This window comes from Monodon monoceros, unplaced genomic scaffold (genome assembly GCF_005190385.1).
Source record: "Monodon monoceros isolate NGI ecotype Baffin Bay Population unplaced genomic scaffold, NGI_Narwhal_1 Super_Scaffold_6, whole genome shotgun sequence".
NCBI classification, from domain to species: Eukaryota; Metazoa; Chordata; class Mammalia; order Artiodactyla; family Monodontidae; genus Monodon; species Monodon monoceros.
The window spans coordinates 47,294,307-47,309,358 of NW_021703783.1; positions in this window are offsets into that span (position 1 = coordinate 47,294,307).

Consider the following 15,052-nt stretch of genomic DNA (forward strand, 5'->3'; position numbering starts at 1 on the left):
AGCCTCCTCTCCGCCGCCCACCCTAGGGCGCTGCACTGTCAAAAAACACTAGTGGTACCTTTTAGAAAGTCACCGTAGAGGGCAGAGCCCCCTGTTCTACCCAGACCCCTTATTCCACCCAGCCTGGACGTCCAGAGAGTCCGGAGTGACTGACTTTCCTGTATAGTACAAGGAGAACGCAGGGAGGAAATAGGTGCCAACACTCCAGGTTGAGTTAAGCAGGAAAATGCGAGGGCGGGACCAGGCGGCGTTGCCTCCCTCTGTCTCTCTCCCAACAGCCACCTCTGTTAGCAGCCGCAGCTGTTTCTGAGAGGAAACTGCGGTCTCGCAGAAAAAGAAAGAGGCAGTAAAAGATGAGAGGGCGGCAATTGGTATAAAAGCTGGACTATGTCTCCCTCTAGAGGGAGGCCCGGGTTAGAAAGCTTTACTGACTAACTACGACTCCCATTTCTCCACAAAGAAAAAGAAAACAATATCGGTTCCAGGGAATTTTGTAGTTTTACAAATTCCAACCTCTAACGGATTTAGAGAGAGGATTTGCACTGCAGGCTTATGTAAGCAGAGTCCTTGCTAAAGGAACCTCTCGATATTTACAGAAATTTAATAGCAAGACGCTGGAAGGTCATGTCCTTACAGGTTTGGTCAATTTGGGTGTTGGTTTAAGCAGTATGCATACGAACTCAAGTGAAGAATCTTCTTAGACTCACTTTGATCAAGTTTGGCGATGAACAATACCTTAATCTAGTGATTAGAGGATTATGCAAAAATGAATAAGTAGTAATAATGAATTTAGAAAAAGAAAAGAAAATCTAAAGCAAAGAAATAGCATGCTGATCCAGGAAGTCTTACAAGCCCCTTACATCTAGGGATATCTCAAAGATCTTGCTTTGGAGCCAATATTCATACCTCTTATCTAACTAAACTAATCATTGTCAACTAAACTAACCAGACAAGGAGTTTGGGTTTTTTGACCATCAGCTGCTGGCATTCCTTGTCTGGTGCCTACAATAAACATTGCACTTTCTTTCACCAAAACCTGGTGTCAGTGGATTGGCTTTACTGCACCAGGGCAAGTGGACCCAAGTTTCGTTCGGTAACAATAGTGTCACAGATGTTATAATGTTTTGTTACTCCAGTCAAGTCCAAGCTAGGTTCCATCTGTAACTTTAATATTTAGATTTTGTGAACTAACTATTTGAAAGTTTTCATTCAAAATATTTCTATATGATACAACAAACTAGTGAATATAACAATAAAAGAAGCAGACTCACAGATATAGAGGACAAACTAATGGTTATCAGTGGCAGTGGAGGAGCAATACAGGGCTGGGGGAAAGAGAGGTACAAACTACTGGGTATAAGATAGGCTCAAGGATGTATTGTATAACACTGGGAATATAGCCAATATTTTGTAATAACTGTAAATGAAGAGTAACCTTTAAAAATTGTACAAAAATTTTAAAACTAAACTTAAAAATAAATAATAAAAATAATAAAACAAAAAATTCTGTATGTTTAAAAATTATAAAAAGTGTATTCAAGTTTTTATTAAACTCCTTCCCATTCCCATTCACTCTGAATTTTTGAAGTAGTCATATTTTAACTCGATAATCTAATTTAGTACAGGCTTAAAGAAAGAAAAGAATTTATAAGAAATAGCTTAGACTGATTGAAGTCATTTAAAACAAGGAGCCAAAACTAAGTCATGTAGTTTTATTATTTGGCTAATTGTACTATAGTAGATTTGAATCAGTCGAGCACATGGCAGTGAGGTACCCTCACTTGGTCTCTTTCAAAAGATTCATGTCATATGGTCAAAGATTTTTATTTCATTCCTCTTACTGTTAATGAAAGTGGGGTCTGGCTGCTCACCACTCAAAAGCCAAAAAAGAGGCAACGTTGGTGGAAAGGAAAGTTTGCTTTATTTCAGATGCCAGCAACAAGGGGGGGAGAGCGGACTCCTGTCTAAAGGCCAACTTGACCCAACCACTGACAATCAGTGGGCAAGAGCTCTTATGGACAGAGGGAGGGGGCTACGTGTAGAAACAGCACAGTCAGCTCTGACAGTCATCTTGAAATTGGTCATGTGGTGGTCTGACCAAAGTTATCTTGATTGTTTTAAGTACAATTAATCTTCAGCTCCAGGGTCAATTTGTTCCCATTTTCTTGAGGCCAGTTCTTGGAATTGTGGCAGCTTATGTCATGGCTACAGTCTGGTCATCATGTGGTTAACTTCTTCCACCTGGTGGCGGTTTCAGTATCTACAAGGCAGCTCACAGGATGTGGCTCAGAATATTATCTATAGCCCTTGGGGAGGAACCAAAGGTCCTTGACTATACTTAATGACAAAACTATTATTATTTGGACTCCTTTTACTGTTTTCCTTTGTTTCTGCATTTTCTCACTTCTCTGATTAAACTTATTCTTTGGCTAAAGTTTTTGCACAGGCAAAAGGCAGGCAGAGGACATGGTGGGGGGTGCGAAGGACCATGGGGTCCTGCTCCGTTTCATTACCTAGCAACTTATTTCCCCAGGGAGCAAAGTTTACATTTTAAAACACCTGGCGCTCTTTCATTGCCAATCTTGCAGTAATTCTCAGTCTGCTATGTTAAGTAGTAGGATGGAATCCAAGCAGGAATGACTGGAAATCTGGGCTCTGTGCTGGGAGGAATAGCCATTTACAAAATTACTTTAGAATATTGGCCTTCCTTTCTTATAAGAAATATAAAGTATACTTCATAATCCTTCTAGCTTCTAATTCAAGTAGCTCTCTGTGACTATAGGAAAATCTATCATTTTATCATATTGTTAAATTTTTATTGTTAAACTATATGACATTTCATCCTTATTCCCCTAATTAAACCCATCATGTTTTTACAAAAATGTAAAGAAAAAAGTTCGTAAAGAGAATAAATGTGTAAATTAATTACAAAATATAATAGAATTTCTTATCCAAAGTCATATGATACTTAAATTCTGTAATAACCTTTGTACTTTTTGTACAGATCCAGATAATTTCTAATGATTTTTAGATCAAGGTATTCCTATTTCCAGCACCTCCTAGACTTTTAAATCAAATATTTTGTTTTCCTTCCAAAACAAAATGGCAAATACCTCCTTAGTTTAATAGAAATCTTGAGATGATACTTCTTATCTTCTGTTTATTTAAACTTCCTGCCTCCTCCCATATAAACAGTAAAAAATAATTACTTGGAATGCAGACCTTCACTGACAGTAACCCGGAGCATAGCTCTTCATGTTCTGAGAGCTCACTGAAACATCACTTTGGGGCACTATAAGCTTGTTGGAGGCTTTCTATATTATCTCAAATTCTTATCTCAAGTCCTTACAACATGCCATAAAATACCTGATATAACCCCATTTTACACATGAAAAAAATTTTACACATGAAAAACATTGAGACAATTTCACCGTGATTAAGTGGCAGAGCTGAGAATCAAACCAGATGGCTCTACCGGAATCCAAAACCAGTTTTTGGTTTGGTTTTGGCTTTGATATTTTTTTTCTACCTTCCCCAGAACCACCACTAAAATAGGCTATCTTCTATATTACAGGGAAATAAAAATCATTTGGACCTGGATATAGAAAAAACTTAGCTAAAGAATGTGGGTCCATTAATAAGAATAGAAAGAAGTTATTCATGGGAAAGAGAGAAGAAAAATTAGCACCAGCTCCCCTCAGCACTCAGCCAGGGTCTAGGATATTAAAACAAATGAACAAAAAAATTCTGATTCCTAGTGTGTAAGTGAAGAGGAGTGCCGTTCATTCTTCCTTGTCTCCTCTTGTTTTGTTTATTTGTTCCTAACCACCTCATTCTACTGATATCTTTTTCAGTAATGTCTCCCTCACTCACTTTTGTTTTCATGCAGTTAGGTAAACAGAAGGAAGCACAGAATCCATTTCACATAACCTAAGGTGGCATGTGTACGTTATTAATTTTTAGAATCCCCATCACCTAGCATAGTACCTAATACACAATAAATACTCTATAAATACATTATGGTCAGTAATCAGGAAACCAAATTGGTCAAGTGAGCAGACTGAAACCATGATGATAAACCAAGAGAATTACTCCACAGAGCCATATGAGAAAGTAACTGAGGTAGGAAAACTGCCCTATATGGAGTAGTGAGGCAAATGGAACAAACCACTCCAAAACTTAGTGGTTTAAAGAACAAGCATTGATTTAGTTCACATTTCTGTGGGATTGGCAATTATGAGTTGAGCTCAGCTAGTCAGCTGGGCAGTTCCTCTGGACTCAGCTGAGCTTACTTGTGTACCTGTGGTCAACTGGCACTATAGTGCCTCACTATAAGTTGACTGTAAGCTGGAGTATTTGAGAGTAACTAAGCTGCTAGTCCCTTATCATCTAACAGGGTACACTAGCTGTTTACATGGTGGCAATCACAGGCTTCCAAGAGTAGCAATAGGGGAAGCCTCAATACCCAAGCACTTTCCAAGTCTCTGCTCACATCATGTTTGCTACAGTCTCCTTGGCTAAGCAGTTCATCAGACCAGCCCAGATTCAAGGGATGAAGAAAGACTCCATCTCTTAATCAGTAGAGCTACAAAAACCTGGTACATTAAAGAACCTGGTATGGGGGAAAAAGTATTTGCTTTCATTTTTGCAATCTAGCATGATAGCTATCCCAGAAAGCTAGCATCTTGCACAGTATCTTAACCCACCAAGCGTTTTATGGACTGACCTGTGCACAGCAGAGTATTCCCATTATAGGTTAAAGGACACCTATCTTGGGTAAGAACAAGATGTTTGTTCAGATTATTGAGTCCCTGGACTGTCCCCGTTATCAATTTAAAAGAAATAGTCCATCCAACACCTTTCACCAATACAATGCAACATGTTTCTGTAATTCTCTGTTTCACTAGAAAGCACAAATGTTCCAACATTTAATATACTTTCCACATTAGCCATTGCATTAATCTCAGGGCTTTAATTTACAATTCAGATTTATCAACAGTATTATAAAAGTTCGACTTGTTAAGCTAGAAATCACTAGCCACTTTTACGTGACAGTGATTATGTCATCTTTCGTACACAGACCTGATAGCATCTATTTCGGTTATTTAGAGACTTTGTTTACTTCCTGATTTTTTTATCATACTCCAAAGAATTGAGATGAGTGAAACCTACTATAATGGCTTCCCAAATGGACTTGACTGAAACCCTTGGCACCACCTCACCACATCTGCAAACAATCTCTACCTGGTTAACTCCAACTCATTCATTAAGGCTCAGGACAAGGGTTATCTTCTCAAAAAAATCATCCATAATTCCCTTAATCCACTATATTAACCGTTTCTCCTCTATGCTCCCAAACATCTGAGAGTTCCCTCTATCTTAACACTTATCACATTGTGTTGTAATTGAGTCATTTTTAATAGATTATCCTACATTAGACTATATCCCTCTTGAAGGTACACAGTCATGTTCATCCTTGTTTCATCTACAAAAGCTACAGACATGAATGGATGAGCAACAAATATATCTTGATTCACAAGACTGTGGAGCAATGTATGGTCACATTTATTTTATTATCCAATAATAATGACTTTAGGCCTCCATCTTGCTGATCACAAGCATTACATGCATCTAGACACTAGAGTCCCAAGTGGCTACGGGCACTCTTGAAGAATGCTGACATGGTTTATAAAATTAGCCTTCTTCATTACTGCACCTGCACACACACCAGAGACAGGAGCTCAGATGCACTCCTTAAGGTCTATCTTGTCCTGCTGACCTCCAGAGCTCCACCTGCCTGTTTCTATTTCTTACATTCAGCTGCTTCTATGCACATTTTTGCACTAAGCCCCACTTCAGAATAGTAACTGAAGTTCAATTTGCTCCAACAGCTGAACTGCAGTGATTCCTTGAGTACAGGGAAAGTTTCACTTCTCCACAATGTTATACTCAGTCCAAGACCAAAGAAAAATAGCCCTAGACTGTAGAAGACCCATCTCTTGGTGAGCAACTTAGGTTACAAGCACATAGACATTTTCCCCAAGGTGTGCCCGCACTGCCAGAGTAGCTAGGTAAGAAAGAGAGCTGGTATCAGCTTCATGCTGCATCCAGTATAAGCCCTTCCCTGTGACAACTTAGATACTGGTGTTGAGCCCAGGTCTCTAGTGTTTAGACATCCTCATTCCTTGTGAACCTGAGGTCGACCATAGGGAGGGATGAGGTGAGTTGGGTAATCTTGGTCTCACTCCTTGGCCAGATGCTTGCTGAGTTGCAGAGACCAGGGTGAAAAAGAGCCCTTAGGAGAATCTAACATTTTTTTCCCAATAGTTTGGGGGAAAATGTGAAATTAGAGAAAAGTGCCTGCTCCTTGTGTGAAAAATCTAAAGGTAGGAGGCTAGCTGAAGTGACCAAGGACAGCAGTCCAAAAATGAGGGTCATCTGACAGTGAAGAGGCAAATCTACCATTTCATGGGCCAAAGACATACTAGTTCCATGGACCAAGTGGGTGTCACACAAGGTAGTGGCCTGAGTCATCAAAGCAATGGAAGAAAAATAAAACTATTTATTGATTGCACTTAATTTGTACCCATTCTGTTTATTTATGGGCTAACATGGGTTCTATGAATATTGGCTTTCGGGGCATGTTAGCTCTGTAGCATAAGGTAGTAAGAAACTATTTATAGATACTACCTGTTAGTAGAAAGAAGCTATTAATATCATGGTAGGCTGAGACCTAATGATTTCTAGAACTAAATAGGAAGCAAGTAAGTAGCTATAAAATCATTATGAACAGCTAGCATGGGGTTAGGGTTAGGCAGAGACTGACACACTCCAGATCTCTGAGAAATTAATGATCCATGTAATGAATATACCAGTCTCGGCAGTATAGGTTAGAGGGCAGGATCATCAGGATTAAGAATGTGGTCTTGGGCTTCCCTGGTGATGCAGTGGTTGAGAGTCCGCCTGCCAATGCAGGGGACACAGGTTCGTGCCCCGGTCTGGGAAGATCCCACATGCCACGGAGCGGCTGGGCCCGTGAGCCATGGCCGCTGAGCCTGCGCGTCCAGAGCCTGTGCTCCGCAACGGGAGAGGCCACAGCAGTGAGAGGTCCGCGTACCGCAAAAAAAAAAAAAAAAAAGAAAAAAGAATGTGGTCTTACTAAACTGCTCCCTTCCTCCATCAGAAATTAAAATTTCCATTGGTTTGGGGTAGGAAGTCCAGGGTCTTTAACAACTTTACCTCATTTAAGTCATTGGCTGTCTTCATTCATAAGATTTTCATAAGTTACCAAGACCTAGTTGTATTTCAGTCTCTACCTGAGGTGTGATACACAGCCTCATGACAATACTACTGGCTCCAGATTCTCTCTCTTAATTTTATCATGCTTGTAGTAATCATGGGTAATCAATGTTTCTTCTAATCCTCATTCTTCTTGCCTGGTTTATTGGATTAACGAGATTGCTTTTGGCCTCTCATTCCCTTTTTGCCCTCTTTCCTCCCCCACTTCCCCATTGCAAGGTTGTGGAAGCAGACAGACTCCCACTTTATCAGGGAACCAAAGATTCCACACAACAAGGCACATTCTGAAGGTACAAACCAAGATGAAAGTCAGTTTTAGTACCATGCTTAAGAGCCTGGTCTTCCTAGTCTTTAGCTCAAAGTCCCATTTCCCTGTATTACTTGCCAACTAGATATTAATAATCCATAGTTTTCATCCACAGAATGTAGCTAAGAATAGGGGGAAGGAGAGCAAAATCCACTGAACAAATTGACCATGCATCAAAGGTCATTTTTCACTGAAGCTAAGTAGAGGATAAGGTTTACAAGTTTATACTCAGAAACGGGAAAGAAAAGAAAGAAAACTAACACATTTCTTTCTTCTCATAATAGTTCTATAAAACAGATATTATCTCATTTTATGACTTATACACTAAGGCTCAGAGATTAAGTAAATTGCCCAAAAATTCAGTTAAAAAGTGAGAGCAGCCAGAATTACAATTAGATCTGACCCAAGAGCATTAATAAGAACTCGTCTCCTAGTTATTAGTCCATTGTTCTTTTCACTTTACATATTGTTCTGATTCAATTATTTCCACAGAGCTCAAGCGCAAACCCTGAAATTCCTCCATTCAAACTCTCTTTGGATTTCTGTACAAAATTTTCTCCTATTTTTAGTATAATATAAAATGACTTCTGTCACCCAACATGATCAAAATATTGCCTGCAAAGGTTTAAGTATTTCAAGAAACTTCACTATGTATTTCAGCCATCCAGTGTCAAAGCAGAGCAACTGCAGGCAGGTGCTGATGTTTCTACAGACAGGCATGATAGTACATACTGTCTGCTTTACCGCAGCAAAAATAAACCATGACAGAGGTTCTGAAGTCTTTCAATGGTAAAGATTGTACATTTAGAAGATACTCCCACAACAGAAAGAAGCACATGAAAATGAGAAGCCAATATTTTTTAAATGAAGAATTTAAATAGTGTAAGTGAAGATATGCCTGTTCCAAAATCCTAGAAAAAATGGAATAAAAGGAAATGAGATAATAAAGTTTAATCGTATGTAAAGAAGCAGTCAAAAATAAGAGGAGGTAAATTGTTTTTAACACATTTTTAACATACTTTAATGTACAGGTTAATTAGACAGTGTAATGAGCTACAAAAAGAATTAGTGGACTTGCCAATATTGGAGGTATTCAATGAAATCTCTAGCCTGACAACCGACGGGAAACAGAAATCAAGTTCCCTCGAGTCTTAATGACAAACACAAGGAAACAACATGCAGCAAGAGGTCTATGAAGACTAATGTTAGAACATCATCATCATCTAAGTGGATTTACTACACACTTAATTGTACGTAGATAGCACCTGCCCTTTCAAGAAAGTCTAAAAGAGCAAAATGATAACATCACTACAAATGAAGCTAGTAGCTCATTAACCCAATTACATGAATGGCAAAGAGGAGTGAATTTTAGAGATGGCGTATAGTTTAAGTTTTAAAAGTAGAAAAATAGCCATAGAACTCTGAGTAAGAAAAAGAAAGGATTTTTAATGGTAATATGTCTTATTTCATAATTACTCAGGTTTTCTGCTTGGGCTCTCTGGGTCAACCTCGGCTGTGAAATCCTAGCTCTACTAGGGTGTTGGCCCCAACACAGTGCACAAGTATACAATGTTGTAGATTGGACCAGTAGCTCTCAACATTTTAATTAGTTTCCATGTGTGGGATAGAAAGCATTCTTATAAATGTACCAGGACTATTCAAAATTCTTGGCTTCTTTACTGTAAGTCCTTTCTCTCCCACTGACAAAGCATAGCTAATACAGGTGAGTAAACAGGGCAATTATAAAGGACAATCATAGGGATAACTTTTCCAGTTTACACTGCAAAGTAAATACTTCCCAAAGCTTTGTGCTTTATTAAGTCACTTTATTATTAATGACTAACTTCGCAAAAAATCACCAAATTGTATGAAGCCAGTAGTTAAGCAATAAATATTGTTAACGACCATAATTCAATTAACCCCTGTGGCTCAAGCCACCATTAGATGTTTTGCAAGTTGACAAGGTGTCAAAGCTGAGCCTATCCAAGTTCGCTGACATACATGGAGGAAAAGTCACTCTACTCCTCTCTGCTTAATAACCATTCTCTAAACGTTGATTCTTCTCTCCTTGGCAGATAGAACTGCTTTCCTTTAAAAACCTGTTAGAATAATTGAGATTGTAATATGCTCTACCACCAAAAAAATTTCTAATAAAAATGAAATATTTGAAAACTCTTTCTTCCTTATTCATTTGGCATTCTAAATTATCAAAGTTGTAATTCAATTCTCAAGAGAAGAAAATAAATTGCACCTGTGCTGACGCAATAGGTTTCTCAACAATTGTGTTACTTTAAGGAGAATAAAAAACACACTTAACCAACTGAGTCCAAGAGATGTAAATTCCAAGGTAAAAAAAAATTATGTACAAATGATTAAAACTTTTAATATCAGAGCTCCTGAAGATGCCTGAAAATAAGCCCAAACAAATGATTGAAACGTGAAGTTTTTGCCTTATATTCTAGTTGTAAAAAAAAATGCAACTATGAAATTATATAAAATGGAAGCCTCAAGTAACATATTTTGTTCTCTTTGGTGGAAATAATTATATTAAAGGCTGTGAAATAACTGTATAAGTATAATTTATACTGGCAACCTAGGAAGTTTTGAGGCCACAAATTTTATTTTAGCCCCTGTCTCTGAATCAATTTATATCCAGAAGCCACTATAAATGTCTGTCTTCTCTTCTAGATTTACACCAGGCAACTGCTAGTATACAACACATCCCTCAATCCCTCCTCACTAGGATAAGGAGCACAGTTGGAGAAGTAGTGGAGTGTGTTAGAGCCCAGGATAGGCTACCCTCAAATGTGCCTCAATGGCATATTGATTATACTGAATTAAAGTTACTTAAGAGCCAATGCAAGAGGGACAGTTTAACTCTCCTTTCTGTCTCCCTAAAGCAGGAAATAAACCTCTCATGTGACAGGTGCACTCCCTGCATCTGGAAGTAGGACACTCTTATCACCAGAGAGAGGGAATTTGGGGCCAAGAAGCCTACGTAAACAAACCTTGTTACTTCTTTAATTTACTACCCTAAGCCCAAACTCTGTTTAGATTCTTCACTGATTAAGCACCCAAAGGCTACATTTCTTTGTCCTGTCCACTCTTCACAAATGTATTGTTTCTTTGTCTAAAAAGTATAAAAGCTTCCTGCTTTGGCCACTTCTTAGGTCCTATATCTATGAGACCTCCATACACATAAATTAAAATGTGTTTCTTTTTCTCCTGTTAACCTGTCTTGTGTCCATTTTATTATTAGTCCGACCACAAGAACTCATGAGTGGTAGAGGGGCAAATTTTTCCCTCCTGGACAGTCAGTAAGCCATCAGGAGGCTAGGTGGACCCCCCACTTCCCACCCTGAGACTTCTGCAGCCGAGAGAACAGGAGACGTCTGACAAAAGCGGTAAAAGGTTAAGATTTCTTACCAAATGCCTGCAAGGTCTGGTGGAAGCAAAGTGGTGAGAGTCCCTTGTCTCTCTCTCTCTAATTTTAGATGAGCAGGAGAAAATATTTGTAGAGCTAGTTGGTTGGACTTAGTGACTCCTGGGGATCCTTTTCCTCCCAGATGCGGTCTCTGATTTTCTTTTTTTTTAATTGAAGTATAGTTTATTTACAATGTCATGTTAGTTTCAGGTGTACAGCAAAGTGATTGTTATATATATTTTATTCAGATTCTTTTCTATTATAGTTTATTATAAGATACTGAATATAGTTCCCTATGCTATACAGTAGGACCTTATTGCTTATCTATTTCATATATAGTAGTGTGTACCTGTTAATCCCAAGCTCCTAATTTATCCCTCTTCCCCAGCCCTTTCCCCTTTGGTAAGCATAAACTTGTTTTCTAAGTCTGTAAATCTGTTTCTGTTTTGTAAATAAGTTCATCTGCATCTTTGTTTAGGTACTACATATAAGTGAAAGCATATGATATTTGTCTTTCTCTGCCTGACTTCACTCAGTATGATAACCTCTAGGTTCATCCATGTTGCTACAAATGGAATTATTTCATTCTATTTTATGGCTGAGTAATATACCATTGTATATATGCACCACATCTTTTTTATCTGTTCCTCTGTTGATGGACATTTACATTGCTTCAATGTCCTGGCTATTGTAAACAGTGTTGCAATGAACACTGGGATGCATGTATTTTTTTGAATTATGGTTTTCTCCAGATATATGCCCAGGAGTGGGATTGCTGGATCATATGGTAGCTCCATTTTAGTTTTTTAAGGAACTTCCATACTGTTCTCCATAGTGGCTATACCAGTTTACATTCCCACCAACAGTGTAGGAGGGTTGCCTTTTCTCCACACCCTCTCCAGCATTTATTTTTGGAGATTTTTTGATGATGGCCATTCTGACCAGTGTGAGGTGACACCTCATTGTAGTTTTGATTAGCATTTCTCTAATAATTAGTGATGTTGAGCATCTTCTCATGTGCTTTTTGGCCATCTGTATGTCTTCTTTGGAGAAATGTCTATTTCTATCTTCTGCCCATTTTTTGGTTGGGTTGGGGTTTTTTTTTTTGATATTGAGCTGCATATTATAAACAGCTGTCATATTAGTACTTTCAGGAGGATCAAATTGAAAGGGAAAAAAAGTATAATGGCTAGCCTTCGGGAATCCCTTATTCCGAAAAAAAACAAAAATTAGATTTAAAGATCCAACATAAATTCCTCTTCTTAAAAAAGAAAAGAAAAGAAAAGAAATAGATCATCTGGAAGCCAATATTCAAGGGCTATTAGAAACAACTGTCTTTGTCTTACAAATCTCTACAAAATCAGAAATGCAACTCTAGAAACAAGTCAAGGTCCACTTATCTTTACCAATCCCAAAACTTCACCTAGTCCTCTCAAAATGCTTGTTGATATTATAAAAGATCAGGATATTGGAGCAAAATTGTCCCATACTTAAAAAAAATTTTATAATAATAACTACCCTAAGCTTATAATAGACAAATATATTCCAAAACTCCTAGGAGAAAGCTTGTATTTTCTTTCTCTGTCCCTTAAAATCATAAATCTTATCACATCTTCGAAACGTAAACACAGTCCACATTGCCTGAGACTGAGCCAGATTAGCTCAATTGGTAGAACCTGAAACAAACAAAACAAAACAAAACAAAAGAGGCCTTTTTAAATACAAACTGTTAAAAGGATTCTCTTGCTCAAACTCTAATAAATCACAACCTCCTTATAATTGCTTGTCAAGGGCAAATACATATCTTAAAAGTATTCTCCACAAAGGGAACCCTCCTACCCTGTTGGTGGGAATGTAAGTTGGTGCAGCCACTGTGGAAAACAGTATGGAGGTTCCTCAGAAAAACTAAAAAGAGAATTACCATATGATCCAGCAATCCCACTCCTGGGCATATATCCAGATAAAACTATAATTCAAAAAGATACATGCACCCCTATCTTCATAGCAACACTATTCACAATAGCCAAGACATGGAAACAACCTATCGTTGACAGATGAATGGATAAAGAAGATGTGGTACATATATCCAATGGAATACTACTCAGCCATAAAAAAGAATGAAATAATGCCATTTGCAGCAACATGGATACAACTAGAGATTATCATATTAAGGGAAGTAAGTCAGAAAGAGAAAGACAAATACCATATAATATCACTTATATGTGGAATCTAAAATATGACACAAATGAACCTATGTATGAAACAGAAACAAAATCAGGGACATAGAGAATAGACTGATGGTTGCCAAGGGGGTGGGAGGTGGGAGAGGCTAGGAGTGGGAGTTTGGGATTAGCAGATGCAAACTGGTATATATATAGAATGGATAAACAACAAGGTTCTACTGTATGGCACAGGGAACTATATTCAACACTCTGTGATAAACCATAATGGAAACAAATATGAAAAAGAATGTATATATATGTATAGCTGAGTCACTTTGCTGTATAACAGTAATTAACACAACATTGTAATTCAACTATACTTCAATAAAAAATAAATTAAAAAAAAAGTATTCTCCACAAATAATAAAAGTCTTAAGCCATCCGAGTAAGTGAACTTCATTTATTCCAACTGTTATTTATAAAATAGTGAGTTTTGTATTGTACCTGATTCATGGCTAAAGTTTTAAAATGAAAACTATGAGATCTCTGGTTGTGCCTGTCTACATGTCTATATGTGTACATTGTAGATATGGTATTTTTCTACCATCAGATGATTTGACAAAATTAATTTGTAAAAGAGCTCTATTTCTTTGACCTAAACAAACAAGTGCTTTTATTAAAATTCTCAAAAGTATAATAAAGACTAACACAAATATTTTTCGAGTTCACATGATCTAGAATAATCTTTGATGAATAAAAGCTAACTTTAAGCTTGTTGGCTTAATTAATACAGGTATGTCTTCAGAGTTATCAGCATTAAATACAATGCAGATAAACAACTTTTGTTCTACCTGGGTATACTAGTCAAATGGGGTCATGTAGTCTCTGTTGCAGTTTGTCAACAACAACAAAAAAACTTAAGGTAATGACTAATTGCTTCAGTGTCTCATGAAATTGTCATGAGTAATCTAAGTATGACCATTAAAAACAAATGACTTAAATAGACGTAAATGAGAGAAGAGTTTTTAGATAAAAATTTTAACAATAATTATTTTATGATATGTCTATTTAAATTGTTTTCTAAATCTCTTTGGTAATTTATACCCTTAGAGTTTTGCAAAGTTAAATTAAATGATGGGGATTCACTGAATGTCTAGATCATTTCCAAATAAGATAAAATACTGAAACATTTATTGCTAAACAAGTCTAAGTGTACCTACTTTTGACCTCTATTACAGAGACTAAATAAGTTTGGGTTTATTAGTAAATATATCTTATGCTTTATTGAAAGACTGTACTATGAAATAGCATATGTTTCTAGAAATTTTAAAATATATTTATAAGCTTGCCAAGCCACAAAATGTTAATACAGTTCACAATTGTTTACTTCTTTATTTTCACTAAAAAAATTAAGATTTCAAAGGATTAAGAATTCTAATTAACACACGTGTCTAAAGCTACCAGAAACAATAAGTGAGGTAAGATGTGTTTTGGGGTAAGAAAAGCTATAAGGTATGGAGATGTTTTTGTTAAGGAAAAAGAAAGTGATTTTGTCCTAAAGCTGCTTATTTCTAAATGGGAAAGAAAACAAGTGATAAATAAAATGGACATGGAAAATTGTAAAAGGTTTGTGGGAAAAAGGAATCTTTCTAAAGGAAATTTATCAGTGGTAAGGACTGGCTAAGACTGCAATGAATTTAAGTAAATAAATCTTAATATCGAAAGTAAGCTGGTACAAAATTAAAATTTGATTTTTCTGTCTGTGAAAAGGACAAAGTTTTCTTAGATTATTGGTCTGGTTTTAATAAAAAATTGTAGACAAAGGTTTTCTTTACCTTTAATATAATCTGTCTAGAAAAA